Source organism: Bemisia tabaci, chromosome 2 (genome assembly GCF_918797505.1).
Source record: "Bemisia tabaci chromosome 2, PGI_BMITA_v3".
NCBI classification, from domain to species: Eukaryota; Metazoa; Arthropoda; class Insecta; order Hemiptera; family Aleyrodidae; genus Bemisia; species Bemisia tabaci.
In genome coordinates, this window is record NC_092794.1 from 36,726,945 (window position 1) to 36,743,801 (window position 16,857).

The following is a 16,857-nucleotide window of genomic DNA, read 5'->3' on the forward strand; positions in this document are numbered from 1 at the left end:
TCACACTAGTAGATGAAAGGTGCGTTGTTAAATTACTTTTGCTGCCCAACAAAAATGGCCGAATCATAGCAGGATTGACGTCATCTCAACGATGACGTCAGCTCAACAGACGGGAGAAAATCGAGGTGTCGTTGTTAAATTCCCGTAGGATTCTGCGGATTTGGAGGTTAAGTTTAGTTGAAATTTAATAAGCAACTAGCTTCTCCGGGCGCCCTGCGGGCGCCCTCCACAGCTAGCAATGGTGGTGCAGCAGCTTATTTGGAATCAGAGCGATTAGTTGAATCTATTTAATAATGATGATGATTCTGCGGCAGAAGATTAAGGAATTTAACTGCCTCTCTGCGTTACAGGGTGGAGACTGCCATTCTACCGAAAAATGTTATGAAAAGCTCGCATTATTAGTTTTTCTTTTTTTGTGTTATTTTTTAATTTTTTTTTTATTTTTATTTTTTGATAATTTTCTAATGACTATGAGGCTTTTGGGATTTATAAAAGATCGAAGCACCTCTTTGTGCACGATGTTTTTTGTACGGTTGCCTTTGGGAAGAATTTGGACTTCAAAATTTTTGTACGATGCAGCTCGTGAGAGTGCAGCATATAGTTGACCATGGCCAAAAACTGTTTGGGGTAAATAAATGCCGACTCGCTTAAGTGTTTGACCCTTAGCTGTGATTATGGTCACGCAGAACGCAATGCGAATTGGAAATTGTCGCCCCTTAAAAGAGAAAGGGAGAGAGGAGTCTGCAGGTGAAAATCAATTCTTGGCAGCGAAATTCTTTCACCAGCCTTCTCGCCGGCAATGACCTGCAAATCAAGACAATTTTCATAACTTTTCCAGACAATCAATCGGGTACCATTCGATAAACCTTTAGAAACGTTGAGGCTTCTTAAAAGCATGACAAAAACCCCCTCCAAAAGTGTGAGTTTATGCGGTGGTAAGCCACTAAGATTAAGACTGTCCAAGAATTCGAGGGGAAAATTGAGAGCCTCTCCCTCTTCCTCTACAATGAGCCTGTTAACACTGAAGTACGTTTTAGAGACCTGAAAGAACTTCAACAACCTTGTCGTTAATTTCATTGCAAAGCTTATTTTTAGGGGCCAGATGAATTGCGCAGTTTGTGAAATCTACGTTCGAACATGAGGAAGCTATCTTTTCCATAAATTTCAGTAATAATATCAGTTTCAGTAATACTGCTTGTCGGTAAATCAATGAATTCCGGCATGGCCTTTTGTAGCAGAAAGGTAAGCACCATCACCTATTTCGAGTTAAAATTTTGCAAACTCCGCTTCGTCTTGCAAAGTTCTCATATTTTGAGTAAGTTTTCTGATTTTAAAAAGAGGTCAAAGTGGTGAGAATTTGATTGCATTTTGCACCAATGTTTGGCGAGAAGCATGCGGAACAACGGGTAAAACCTGTCTAAAATCACCACCCTAGACGACAATTTTTCCTCGAAAAGGGATATCATTACCCATTCTCTAAGAAGTCGGTCGATGCATGCCAGAGCATGCGTGATAACCATGGGAGCCTCACCCCAAAAAATGATCGTTGTTTTCCGAATAGTCTCAGTCTCTCTTGAGCTAACCGTCAGACTCGACACAAAATTCACATTCAGAACCGAAGGAATTTTGAATTTGCTATGAACCGGCCAACCGTTATAGTCACGGCCAGCCAAGGGGCTGCGCCCCCTGGACCCCCGATCACTCGCTACGCGAGTGACATTCGGCTCGCTCCGCGAGCCATTTTTCTCAGTGATTGGACATTTGATCACTAAAATGTATACATTTTGGAGACTTTGGAGGCTAGAGTACCTGTATAGGGAGAGTAGCGACAGATCTGAAACTCCGAAAGCCCATCAGCATAGAGAAAAAAAAGGAGGTGTTTGCATCTTGAGGATTTGTACCCACCTACGTCATCAATGTAAACAAGACGCTCGTTGAGGGTTATGTTGACGCTGTAAAAACGGACCATAATGTCCGATTTTTTTACTTAAATCAACTCTTTGTTTAATTTCAAGCACTTTTTATAGAATGACTTTTTCCTTTAAATTACACCATTTCCAAGAAAATCGACAGGATAAAAACGTCGCTGTACCCAATGACGTCATCAAAGCTATAGATACTCTATGAAAAATTCCAAGATGCCCGAAATGCAAACACCTCCTTTTTTTTCTCTATGGCCCATCAGGCCTTCACCGATGCCTCCGCGAATAAAGTTAGGGCCCAAAAGGGCAGCCAACCTATGAATTTCGAATGTCCAGAGCGATTTACAAATACAATTGTTACGAACCGTCGTTTAGAAAGCATGTATTCGGTTTACTTTTTGGATAAATTTACTTATTTTTGCGAAAGAATGCTTATTTATGTACATTCTTAGCCATCTTGGTTAGAATTGAAATCTGTAGGCTGGCAGTGAAATTTTATGTGTTAGAAGTTGCTCAGAGGGGTGGCTGCACTTTTGGGCCCTAAGCCCTCCATGAACCGATCTGTCGCTACTCTCCCTATACAGGTACTCTATGGAGGCAAAAGTGATTTCGTCACAGAACCAAGATCCATCCCATAGAGTACATAGAGTCGTAATGTAAATGGGAGAGCTGGCGCCATGTTCTGCTCGACGAATTCCGAGCCCGGTGTGCGCCGAGTTCGGGTCGCTTTTTCGATACATTTTCGATCCAAAATGGCGGTGTGGAATACATGGTAATTCCTATCTCCGTTGTTGTTGTTGTTGTTGTCATCGGATGACCGGGTACCCGTGTATCGCAAACAATCGATTATGTATCGAAAAAGTGACCCGGCGTCACACAGGAGCAGAGTTGCTAAAAGAAATTTCATCGAATGAAATTTCATTAAATTTCACAAGAAATTTCATGAAATTTCTTTTTTCCCAATGAAATTTCTTTCGACCGACAAAATGTCAAAAATGCTTATTTTTTCTAACAGAATTTGTTTTTATTTTTAAAGAGAATAATATTCGTCAATTAGACCAGTTGGAGCGCGGTCTTCTCTCAGCTTTTCTCTTCTGGTCTTCTCTTACTCTTTCTCTTCTGGCAGTTCTGGCTCATCAAGGGGAGGGGGGCCGGGGACCCTAACTTCGAATTTCAAACTGTTAGTTTCTGAAAAAATCAGAGACAAATGAAAAAATCATTTAAATTGTTTCAAAGATAGTTCAAGATCCCTCCCTCCCTTTTGTACAAAAAAAGAAGGATATACTATTAGGGGGTACTTAGTACTCGGATTCTTTATAGTCAAGAAATTTGTTTTGCTCCGAATATGAAAGCTAACGTCTTACTTCATCCGTAAAATTTATTTTGGTGTTCAACCGGTACGGCTGTGCGCTGTGTGTTCAACCAAAATTTAAGAAAAAAAATTCAAAATTATGTTTTTGCTGTTTTACTCAACTTTCTGGGCATTTCTAAAGTTCCCTTTCACAGTTTACCACGTGCATACAAATGAACTTAAGGAGATTCATAAGTTTCAAGGGTTTAATCCTGAATTCTGCGTGTTAAATGAAATTTCACGAAATTTCAAGAAATTTCATGAAATTTCATTATGAAATTTCTTTTTATAATCTTTCATGAAATTTCTTAACTCTGCACAGGAGTCTCGGAATTTGGGACATGGAAAATGCTTAAAAGTGGCGCCAGCTCTCCCAATTACATTACGACTCTATGTACTCTATGATCCATCCATATAGGTCAGTCATTGCGCAGATTTCCCCGCTCGGGGTAAGCCCCTTTCCATTGGCTCGTGACGTCAGCATTACTGCCGCGAAAACCAGAAAAGTCGGAAACAATGCTTTTCTTATGGGAGAGAGCAAATTTTTCTTAATGAATCATTTAAATTTCTTACTTTTAAATCCTTTGAAACTTTCTGTGTGTCGAAAAGAACGTTTAGACATTAGCATTCAGGGTTTCGATTTTGCCGAATTTGTGTTCTTTCATTTTTACAGTTTACTCTGCATCAGCCATTTTTACACGCGAATCTATACCACTAGATGGCTTGTTACATCGCTGACTTCAAAAATCATTTAAAAATATAAAAACGCAAATTCAGCTGAATTGAAACCCTTGACGCTAATCTCTAAACGTTTCTTTCGACACTCAGAAAGCTTCAAAGAATTTAAAAGTAAGAAATTTAAATGATTCATTAAGAAAAATTTGTTCTCTCCCATAAGAAAAGCATTGTTTCCGACATTTCTGGTTTTCGCGGCAGTAATGCTGACGTCATGCGCAGAAGATTCTCATTTGGGTTTCGGGAATGACTGACCTATATGGATGGATCTTGCACAGAACCTTGTCGCCGGAGCGTGCCATCATTTGTACATGAATAGATGTGTGGAGATGAAGCGATGATGGGGATCGTCAATCTCTTCAAAAACGCATTTGACCACGGCCGGATTCAGCTTTTTGCCGCCCCTAGGCAAGCTACATTTTGCCGCCCCTGGGTCTGCAATATTTCGCCACAATATTGTCAACAGTATCCCCTCCTCCCCCTCCCCCTCTCCGCACTCCCAACTTCCAACGACATCTCATCTTGCCCCCCACCCCCCCCCCCCCTCGTGCGCCGCCTGGGCGCGTGCGCGCAGCTGCAAAATGCGCCGCGAATATATAAAATGGAATGGGTGGATGAGACAAAAATAAAATGTGGAGACGAAGTTGAAGCTAGTGTAGCTCAATGTATTAGTTGCAATGTATTTTCGGAAGATCAGGTTAAAAAGTTTTTCTCCGGGTTTTCAGTTTAGCAAAGCTGTCAACCAGGGCACCAACGTCTAAATTGATTATCAAGTCTGCCTTGATGTTTAAAATTGCCGTGTTGTATAGTATTACTCCAACGAACGATCATCCTAGCGCTCAAGGCCGGACCTAAGGGGCGGCAGCTTTGCCGCTCCCGTCAAGCGTCAACTCCCTTCCTTCATACATTTTGCCGCTCATCTTTTCCCTTCGCTCCGTCTCTGTCTCCATTTTTTCCTTTTTTCTCGCTTTAACTTTCAATTAATCCAGTGCCAAAATTTGCCGCCCCTCAAAATTTGCCGCTATGGGCGAGTGCCCCAGTGCCCTATAGGTAAATCCGGCCCTGCATTTGACTGGGACGTCATCCCATCGGGCGGCGGAAAAAGACAATCCATGGATCTCCTTCCGCAATTTGACTTGCTGAAGTAGCAAAAGTTCAACTTTACCTCATATGAAGATTATCGGTGGCGTAGGGGTCTAAAAACTGCTCACCGATAGTATATAGTTCGAGTTCCGAATCGTAATGTGCCCACTCGTGTTTTTTTTATACTTTCATCGCATTCAAATTTCTCTGATGTTTTTGTTTTATTCTCTCTGATTGCATATTAGTAATCATATCCTCATTTCATTTCCTTTCCCTTTTCTCTTTCCTTTTCTGTAGCATCTGTGTCCATTTACAATCATTATTTTAAAATAGCTTTCCTCTAGTAGGTATACAATTGATGCCTCAAACGGAATCAATTGTTTTAATACCATTTCCGGCTAAATCATGGGTTTTCCCAGGAAGGCAGCCTCTCGTCCCTCCCGGACTCTGCTGTTGCCAGATAAGTTGCTTTCTTAACACTTTTCCCAATTCAAGTCCATGTAAAGTATTCACATCTGGCAACCTCTCGAGTGAAATAGAAAAAGGTAGAATCGCTGAAAGTCTGAATCCTTCGAAGTCCATATTAATGATATCATAGATATTCCATGCGCATATTTATCTTGGTTTAAAATTTCCGTTTGAGAATATGTATTTTATACCTATTTCATACGTTTTTTTCTTCTTTCAAGCCACTCATCCTGTTGCAAGGGTTACATACCCAGTTCCCAGTTAGCATCTAATCTTCCGAAAATATCCGTACAAAATCCGGCACCTTTATTAGGGGAGATGTGGCTAAGTTGGGACGGGTTTGAGTTGGGACAGTTTAGTTTTTTCATATGACGGTTGGTAGCAGGACGTCGATTTTTGGTGTGGTGGTACCCCCGAGACATCCAATTAAAAAGACCTTGAAACGGGAGCGATTGGCCGTGTTTTGCTCTTTTCAGGTGGGATTGTTTTTTTGGAGCCTAAAAGCTCGTATTTTTTTTTTTAGAAAATGACGTGTGGTTCTCAGAGATTTAAACATTTTGCTGATGTTTTTGCACCAATGTTGAGGGTAGATCTTCTGTCATCAGTTCCCTTTGCGTTTTCTTCCATATTCCTAACCTCAAATTCTCACCATAAATATTTACGCGGAAGGACCTTCCAGTCTGAGTTGGGACAATGCACTTGTGGAAGAGTTGGGACGGCCAACTCATAGTATGTAGGTTCTCTTCCAAAATGTATCGAAGTTTAGTCGCTGTACGCCAATTTGATGTCACCTACTTGACAAAAATTTAGAATTAGGTATTTGTTCTTAAAAATTAAATTTTTACGTACTGATTTATTACTTTGTCACTACAACTGTCTCATTTTGACTATTAAAATAACTTTTCTACCTATTAAAGTAACTTTTTTACATTATAGGTAAAGCAATATTGTTTGTATATGCTGCTAAGTGCCTAAGTTCTCATCAAAGTTCAATTTGTTCTTAAATTTGAAGATTTTTCTACTCTGTCCCAACTCTCCCAGGGAGCCGTCGCGTCCCAACTCTCCCAGGGGGTGTCTGAGTTGGGACACTTTTAAATTTTTTCTATTTAATTTGAAGCAAAGCTCCTATTCGTTCAATTGAGACCAAAGCTCGCAGTAAGAAGCATAAGAGTGTACTAAATAAGAGGATATTTTTAGCTTTGTGATATTATGCAAATTTTGGGCCGTGCTTTGGGGGAAAATGTAAAAAGTGTCCCAACTCTCCCACACCTCCCCTACATCATTTAAGAATATTGCGGACAATATTTTCACAAAAGTCTTTATTGACTTTAAGACTTTATTTGGACTATTAAATTAAGGGAAGTCATGTACTTTATGGGAAGGAGAATAATTTAAAACACCAAATGGGTGGGATAAGTTGCATCATTCAACCTTCAAATTTAAGAAACCCAAGAATTATTGTGTATTTTCCTAAACATGTTAGTGAATTTTCTTACTATTTTTAGTTGCAGCCTTGAGAACCATAAGATGATAAGTGCATTGCAACGTTGCTATGATAGAGCAACCTTATTTTTTGCAAACCAAAATTAGAATTGCAAACCTCAATGCAAAAAAAAAAAAAAATCAGCATAGCCCAGGGAATTTTTGCTGAAAAAGTTCCGCTTCTACATGGATTTGATTTGCTGCATTTATCGTATACAGTCGTACAATCTTGGCAACGTATCAATGCACTTACCACCATATGATTTTCAAGGTCTCAATTTTGGTTCTCTTTCAAAAGTAAAACACCTTTTTAATAGGTTTCCATATACCTATTGAATAGCTATTCAGATACCTATTTTATAGCTATAGAGAAAGTTATAAAATACGGTATTTATAGTTGAAAAAAAGGGCACTATATAAGGTATTTAGATAGGATATTTTATATCTATTTTCAGCTATTTTATACCCTATTTTATAGCTATTTGGATACATATTACTTAAATTGCTATATCGATAAGTATTAAAAATAATATTTTGGCTACTAGGGTACAATTGAATCGAATTCTGATTTGTTTGATTCGGGTAAGTATTGACAAAAAGATTGTTGTCGCTTCCTCCAAAGTATTCCGAAGTTACCTAATCTATTTAGTTGGGAAAGCGTGAGTTGCATTCTGCGATGTAGCTTTAGCTTTACACAGAGACCGTCGGTAATGCATGGGGCGCCTCTGGTGTAGTGCCATCTGTCATGATAGGTAGTGTCTCGAGTTCAACAAGAGGTTGTTTGAAGTTGATGATTGATTTTCACATTAGACTTCAAATCGACGGTGTGAGTCGGCAATCACATAACTCGTTTGCGGTGTCTGAAAATCTCCGCCTCTATAATATTTTTTTATAGGAGAACAAATTGACATCATTCTTTGAAATTTATGCAGAATTTTCTTCGCACAGAGAAGAAAAATCTCGGCAGTTTTAAAGAATTGCCGTTGAGTAGTTTTCCGTTCAAAAAATAAAGTATGACAGGAAGTCTGCGACGTCGCAAACTTAGTTATGTGATTGCCGACTTATACCGTCGAAATGTTTTGTGTTCTAGTCTAAGAGGCAGCCGCATTTTAGTCGCCACTACTCCGTCACGCTTGAAACTTGTGGAGACATAGTTCTGACCTCCTTGGTAACGGATTGGGCAATATTAGACTTCAAAGGTGGTGCGTCTGGCCGCTGCGCCCCCGGAAAACGAAAAAAAAAGCGTGCTTGAAATCGCACAAAAGAGCCACTTTTCGGCTCCTGAAAGGTGCTTTGACGTTCTTCCCTAAACTTTATATTGTAGTCACGTATAGTTTGAGTACATGGTAACTTAGTTCTAGCCCGGCAGATGAATTCCAGTCCTTGCGGCCAATCGGCAGACCCCGAAAATGACCCTTTCGTGCGATGAAATTGGACAAAAAAGCCACTTTCTGGCTCCTGAAAAGTGCTTTGACGTTGTTTCCCAACCTTTATATGGTACACACGTATAGTTTTGGTACATTTTAACTTAATTTCAGCCCGGAAGACGAATTCAAGTCCACGCGGGCCGATCGGAAGACCCCAAAAATGGCTCTTTCTTGCGATTTAACCGAGCAAATAAGCCCTTTTTCGGCTCCTGGAAAATGCTTTGACGTCGTTCTCTGGCCTTTATATTGTACGCACGTATAGTTAGGGTACATATTAACTTGGCTTTCGCCCGGCAAACGAATTCAAGTTCATCCGGTCGATCGGCCGACCTCGAAATTGGCTCCGCAAGCAATATTACGTAGCATGATGTCAACGAACAGTTGTTCTAAGTTTTTGTTGACCACCATGAGCATCCAAAAATGAAAAATTCTGACTCTCATGAAATATGATCACGGTGTCAACGATCATGACTTCAACGAAACTTAAGACTTCCCTCTATAACATTTTTCAAATTTTAAGTCTTGTTTTTCGTGTGTTATTTACTCAAACCTACGCCACCTATACTAACCTAACCTAACCTTACCCAACTTTACATTACACGACCTAGCCCACTTTCACAGAACTTAACTTTCCCCAACCTTACCCTACCTAACTTAAACCTTACCTACCTAAACTAACCGTATACATCCTGACCTAAACTAACCTAATCTAACTATAAGTGACCCAAACCTCTCCTGTACAGTTAATTTTTTAATTTTACTCATAGGGAAGATTTTTTTCTGTTTGTTGACATCGTAATCGTTGACACCGTGCTCAGGGCCCACTTTTACGTTTTACTGCCTAAGCACGACGTCAACGATCGTTGACTCCTTGAACAGATTTTGGGTTAGTTGACACCATGATCGTTGACACCATGCAACGTTACCGAATACACGACATTTAAGATTACGGTGCGACCTCTCCATGGTGCAAAAGATCCAAAAAATTCCATCACGTCAGGATTTTTCGTAAATTCAAAAGTTTGGTTTTTTTTGGGGGGAAAAATTTCCAAAAAATTGAATTTTTGTTTTTTTTTAAATTCAACCATTGATTTTGGTCTGTAGTATCTCTACTAAGTATAAAATAACCATTGCTTGTCAAAAAGAAGCCTCAAAAGAGTGATACTTGTCCGAATTTCGTCAAATTTTATGCATTTTTAGATGATTTTTATCCCCCAAAAAATCGTTTTCGGTCAGAACTTTAAAAGATACAACTCGAAAAAAATTTATTCCCCTATAATTTACTTCCGTTAGTAATATTGGGAAGAGGAGGGCGGCGCCAAGATGTCATGAGAGCTCCACGCGGCTCGCGGTTTCTCCTTACGGTGCACTGAGCCACAGATCTTGGCGCCACGCTCGGATCTCGGCTAAAATCCTGGCCCAGCGCCACATAGTGTGGCGCCACACTCCAGCAAAATCCTCAAATTTTCCTTATGTTTAAAACCGCCTAAGTGCTGGTGCAACCTGCCACAAAGTTCAACTTACAGTTGACTTTCCGCTGATCTTTGACTTTCGTAAAAAACTGCCCAACCAACTTTGATAAACTTTCGAGCGTGGCGCCACACACCAGCGCATGAAAAAATCAGGGCCGAGCGCCACAACTCACGATTGCCTATCGCCTGGATTACGGGCACGCATCGGGTAGCGAGGCCCGCGTCGCACAGTAGCGCATGAAAAAGTCCGGGCCCAGCGCCACAGGGCCTAATCCACCTAAGGTTAAGTTAGGTTAGGTTGGGTTCGGTTAGGTCCGATGCGACGCGACGTGGGCCTCGCTACCCGTCGAATGTGCGCCCGTGATCCAGGCGATAGTCAATCGTGAGTTGTGGCGCTGGGCCCGGATTTTTTCATGCGCTGGTGTGTGGCGCCACGCTCGAAAGTTTATCAAAGTTGGTTGGGCAGTTTTTTACGAAAGTCAAAGATCAGCGGAAAGTCAACTGTAAGTTGAACTTTGTGGCAGGTTGCACCAGCACTTAGGCGGTTTTACACATAAAGGAAATTTGAGGATTTTGCTGGAGCGTGGCGCCACACTCTGTGGCGCTGGGCCTGGATTTTGGCCGAGATCCGAGCGTGGCGCCAAGATCTGTGGCTCATTGCACCGCAGCCCGGCTTCTTCCCGCCGCATCGCAGGTTTCCTCAAAAATTCTGTAGTATCACGCCGCTAATTTTGCACCATTAGCTCACCACTGATGTAACTATACACATCTGGTGACTTTTCGCACCCTCTGGAAGCCATTTAGCCGAAATTACGAATTTTTGGCACAAAAATGAACCGAATCTCTGGCAAACAACGTACCGCTTTGTCTGAAATATTAGCACCAAAAAGTCAGGACAAAAGCCCACTGAACTCGTAATAGAACGCTAGACAAGTTGAAACCTGTGAAAATGCGTCGAGGTATCAAAAAAGTGTGTGAAACTTGGATAAGATGGAGCCTGCAACACGGTGCGGCAGTGCGGGGTGGGAAGAAGCCGCGAGCCGCAAGGAGCTCTCATGACATTTTGGCGCCGCCCCCCTCTTCCCAATGTTTTAGAAACTTGTGTTTACTTTTTCTGGTGATTAGTGGGTACTAACGAAAGTAAATTATAGGGGATTAAATTTTTTTCGAGTTGGATCTTTAAAAGTTCTGACCGGAAAACGATTTTTCGGGGGATAAAAATCATCTAAAAATGCATAAAATTTGACGAAATTCGGACAAGTATCACTCTTTGAGGCTTTTTTGTGACGTGCAATGGTTGGTTACTCTACACTTAGTAGAGATACTAAAGACCAAAATCAATGGTTGAATTGAAAAAAAAAATAAAAATTCAATTTTTTGGAAATTTTTCCCCCCAAAAAAATCAAAATTTTGAAATTACGGAAAATCCTGAGGTGATGGAATTTTTTGGATATTTTTCCCGAACTCAGCGCTAAAAAATACATGAGAATCAATCAAGTTATTCCATGCAGTAAGACGTAACCAAAAAAACGCACGGCCGTGTAATCTAAGATGGCGGACGTTGCTTAAAACGCTATCTCTGTGGCCCCTAGACTGTAAGATAAGATGTAAACAAATGTATCGAATCTGTTTCTCTTTAGTCGGACATATAAAACATAATGCATTTACATCATAACAAAAAAAACCCCTGACCAGCTGAGGTTTGCAGGTCACTTTCATTTTTACTAGTAGATGCATACGCTTAATGCAATGTATTCCAGGTAAAAAAGGGAAGTGAATGCGATATGACATTTTGATATGGAGTAAGTAATGATCATTCAATTGCACTACAATTAGTTGTAGAAATTTAATTTATTGTTTATATTGATGATACAACAGGTATTACATTCGTTCGACCAACAATTCAATATACATTAGGTAATTAAATAATTCATCTACATATTAAATCACAATAATTGAATAAACTTAAAGAAAAGATTAAAAAATATAAATAACAAGAAAAACAACAAAAAGAGGGGTTCTAAGAGTGGAAACAGAAAGAGAGATGGGGGGGGGGGGGAGAGATAGAAGAAGTAAGGGAAGAGAGGGAACTGGGTTCTGAAAAAATCAATGAAGAAATTCAATTACCTAGATGCACCTTGTGGTTAAACTAATCAAGATTTCATTGAACAATTCAAGCGGACATTATCACAAAGTAAACTAACTTAAACTTTATGAGTCTAAAATGAGTAGTCTTTCATTTTCCAGTACAATAATCGGTACAAGATAATACTTTCTTCATCACTAACTAAAAGCCAAGTTCACAATGTATACGAGAGTTCACCAAGATACTGTACTACCTCCTGGCGAATAACTTTCCTTTGATTTTGATTAGACAGTCTTGAGGGAGAACAACTCACACTGAAGAGAATTCATAATATGTTGGAGCTATTCCCTTAAAGAAACTTTTCTCTTTCCCTTGAGGGTGAATTGCACGGTTAAGTCATGGAAGTCATGGAGTAGCCAAGTGTAAACGTTGAATGAGCAGAGCATGATGTTTATTAAAACTCTGGCAAAACAAAGTTGATTTCCCTTTAATATTACCCAAACTGAAATATTTGATATTAGGAAACTTAAATACACAGAAAAAAAAAGAACCTGAAATCTTAGAAACTTCAACAGTAATTATTTTCACCGAGGAGAAAATACTGTTATTATCATTAATATTAGCTCATGATTGCACAAGAGCAGCTTAACCAGAACTGGCGAAGAAAATACAGTTCAGCGTGTTACAGGTAACTTACAAAACCATACACCTACGGGTGATTGACGTCATTGGCTGCAGCATCACAAACACTCCTCAGAATTTAACGGTTTCTCAGAGTACTGAACTAAGAGCATAGCAACCATATATCGACGGTGAAACTACCAAACCACGTATCTCGGTTTGCGACGTCGCAGACTTCCTGTCATACTTTATTTTTTAAATGAAAAACTACTTAACGTCCAGTCTTGAAAATTTCTGTGATTTTTCCTCTTCGTGCGGAGAATATTCTGTGAAAATTTCAAGGAATGATATTGATTTTGTCTACTTCACGAAAATAAAATGCGAGCGTAGATTTTTAAACACCGCAAACGAGATACGTGGTTTGGTAGTTTCACCGTCGATATGCTCTTATCCCTACACAACCTCTCCTCTTAAATTTCTGTCTTGTAAAATTGTCAATTGCCATCATGGATCAGCATTCTGCGAAAAGGAAATAACAGGAGCCAAACAGCTGTGAGGAACATACAACATATGAAAGCCTCGTGATGAAACTACTTCGGTGAGAATTCCTGGGAAAAAGGTAAACAAAATGGAAAAGGGGAGAATTGCTCCTCGATATTCTGGACTAAAGCTCATTACAAAATTGATCGATACCACTAATGTCCCTTAAGAATTGTAAACCAAAAAGTTACAAGAGGCGAGAAAATATTGCTACTTAACATTAGATAGAACATCGCATACATTTACGGCCGAGGGAAACCAGTTATAATTAATTTAACGAGTTGAATGTTCTGAAAATTCTCCAAACACAGCAATTTCAAAGCACAACTTCCAACTTAGCTTGAGTTAGCAGTCAAAAATCAAATAAAAATGAAAAAAAAAAAAATAAAAAGTAAAAATTTAAAATTTTTAAATAATGACAGATAACTATTCTCAAGAGGTAGATTTACAATGTAAACTGATTCATATCATGCTTTTATGTTATGGTAAAGAAAAATTTGCTTCTGGTCGGTTTATTTTAATTAAATGTCTAGAAATATTCTTTGAGTAATTATAATGAGATTAGGTAAAGGTAGAAATAAAAGAGAAGTTACATCTTTTCATTTCAGTCAGGCAAATTGGTTGGTTCTTACAGTCGCCCAAAGAATTTATGGTTTAAAATCTAATTTTTTGTGTCCTATATTAATTTGAAGAAGTAGTATGAAAAAAGAAGGTAGTTACGGAGCCAGGGTGAAAGAACCAGAAGTTTAGTGCGAGTCTGGTGAACGGAGTTTCAATCTTTTCATTTTTACATTTTCACAGTTGATGAGATACTGCCGGATGAGAACAAACAAGAATGAGGTAGGGTAGGACCAGGCACTGACATCAATAACAAATGCTTATTTGACTTTCGATTGTTTTAAAACAAGGTTAATTTTGTCAAAATGATAGCTTAATATACTAATTATTAAAATAAAAACTAAGAATTATTTCGGTGGAAGAAAGCCAACACAGAGCACTTTTTCAATTTAATAACATTAAGGACTGACCACTCTTTGACTCAAGGGCTTAAAATGATCTCATCAACAGGCTTAGAGTGAGTCTGCACTATTGACGGGCATTTATGAACGAATTTTTCTGATTCTATTCAACAATAGATTCAAATACAAATATAGTGGCACAATGAAAAAAAAAAATATAAAATAAAATAATTAAGATAAAAATAGAAGAAACGGAACAAAAATTAATTAAATAAAAAAGTGAGGAAATAAAGTTAAAGTGGAACCATGATGGAAAACATCATGAGATAAAAATCTTAACACTAAAACTTATACGGACTAAGGAAACTGGTCTAGATTTGTATTTCATGTGCTAAATATTAACACCAATTATTCATTTGCTAATAATTGGTGTTACAGTACTTGTGCTGATAAACACTTCCTAAACAGTCTATAAACGTTGCAAGACACATCTCGAGGAGCGTTCATAATGACTGCATTAAGCAAAAGGGGGCCAAAACTGGTGAGTAATAGATCATTTCTCCTTGTTTGGTGCAGTCCAGTTGAAAATCGCTCATGCTAAAGCTAAGGGAAGCTAAAAAATAGAATAAATTAGCTTTCGCTACAAAGCAGGAGGCCTTCTTAAAGTATTTTGAGGAACTGAAAGAATGATGGAAGAAAATGAGGGGGTATTGATAAGAATAATTACTGGCCTTGATAATCAAGAACATACAAGGCATTTTAATAAGAAGACAGAGAGACTCATTTGAACCTCCATGAACAACGGAGGGCAGACGAAAAACGATCAGATGACTGGTGCAGCATTTGAAACTTATTCCACTTCTATCAATTTTGAACAAATTAGGAAAAACTGATATAGACCTTACGTACAGAGAATTATCAAGGGGCACATTGTACATCACTGGTTGGGAAAAAATATGTCAGTCATCCACCAACCTTCATCATCATACTAATTAAGACCTTACAGAAAATTAATCAGAGATACTACAATACTCCCGACCAGTGGACTAACACTCGGACCAACTCAGACAAACCATTCTTTCATTCTCACAGTTATAATTTGAGATAAGATGGAGTCAGGCATGTTTGGTAAAACAACTTGATCTCAAGGTCATAAAGCATGACACATTCTAAACTTGACAATTCCACAGAGTTTAATAGACTGATAGGTCTTGTACAGTATAAATCATCAAGGGCTACAGAATACACATAAGAATCAATTTTCGAAATTCTATAAAAATGCTCAAAATTGCTATTATTTAAAATGAAAAATTCATCAGACTAAAAGAAAAAAGAAAATAAAAGTAAAAGTGATAAAAAAAAAAAAAAAAAAAAAAAAAAAAAAAAAAAAAAAAAAGGTTGATAGTGTTATCATTTGCTACATATTACTTTCTTTATCACTGTTGACTTGAGATGAATCCTTGATGATCGGCACATGAAATCAAACACCTGAAAAACAAATGACAAATTCGTATGAAGTTAAGAAAAAACTCAGTAAGCTCTATATTTGTCTGGGTTCTTCCAGTTCCAGGGACCCAAGCATCTGTCGTTGGAAGGATATCTTCCATAGAGAAAGCATCAAATCAGAAGAGGATGCCACAATGACTCAAAGTAAGTGAAACAGAGGTGTGCTCTTGACGATCCGTGTGACCAGAAGTTAGATTTTTTTTTTCTACCGCCAGAGCCACGGAGCGAGATTTGAATTTCAACACCTTTGCAGTTTCAGCCAAGAACAAATATGACCATACTCTATTAATAAAAATGAACTAAAATCCACCTCACTCAGAGTACATGAATCATCATTCTTTAATAATTATCTTGCACTAAATTTGTTCATTTTTATCAACAGCAGACGGTCATATTAATGTTTTTAGCCAGGACTGCAAAGTTGTTGAAATTTAAATATTGTGCCACTGCACTTGAGATGGGATCAAAAAGTTGCATTTCATTGTCTACACAAATAGGAAAAAGAGCAAGCAAAAATCCTAAATAGCTATATTTTCAGGGATTTCTAATTAGTTAATTTATGACGCTGAATCCGACTTGGCGCCAAAAAAATTCCGAACGCAACTTTGCGCCAAAAAAAATTCGGCCCGCAAAGTTGCCAAATTTGGCACGGATGGACTAAAATTGCAAAATATCTTTTAGCTAATTATTGCCAGTAGCTCGCAAAGAATTGATCTGACGAAAAAATTAGTCTTTTTCAAAATTGAGGCTTGTTAAATTTTCTGGAAAATTCTTTATATGCATTTTCTTCGCTTAAAGCAATATTGAATTCGCCAGAGGGCACAAAACTTTGAACAAGTGGGGAAGATTGGCGCTTTTCTACAACTGTCTTTCTTTAGGTCGTCTGACGAAAAATTTCTTGACCAATAAAGTCAGTTGATGAAATTTATGATGGTCTACATATAGGTACACAGTTTAGAAAAAACGAACCAAATACATTGCAATGTTGCCAAGATGCTGTAAAATTGTTTTTGAAATTTTTTGACCATTATTGCCTTATTAATTGTTCACTTTAATACCCCTTACTTTGAAAATTGGGACGAATACAGCGGAAACAATGGAAGTAAGGTTGAAATAATTTTCTGTCGCAATCTGGGCGATTAAGACTCGGTCTAAATACGCGAGTCAATTGAACCCTCTATCATGATAATATAATGGCATTTGCA

At 38.5% G+C, this 16,857-nt stretch overlaps 1 protein-coding gene across 4 annotated transcripts in view; it reads right to left on the reverse strand.

The window, feature by feature from the left end:
• Positions 1-11,772: 11,772 nt before the first annotated feature.
• The window catches only part of LOC109043410 (DAZ-associated protein 2), a 117,023-nt gene continuing 111,938 nt past the window's right edge, over positions 11,773-16,857 (reverse strand). For all 4 annotated transcript variants that reach the window (XR_011899331.1, XR_011899330.1, XM_019060604.2 and 1 more), the window contains one exon: positions 11,773-15,634. The gene's annotated coding sequence lies outside the window, so the exon portion shown is untranslated. The remainder of the gene's footprint in view (positions 15,635-16,857) is intronic.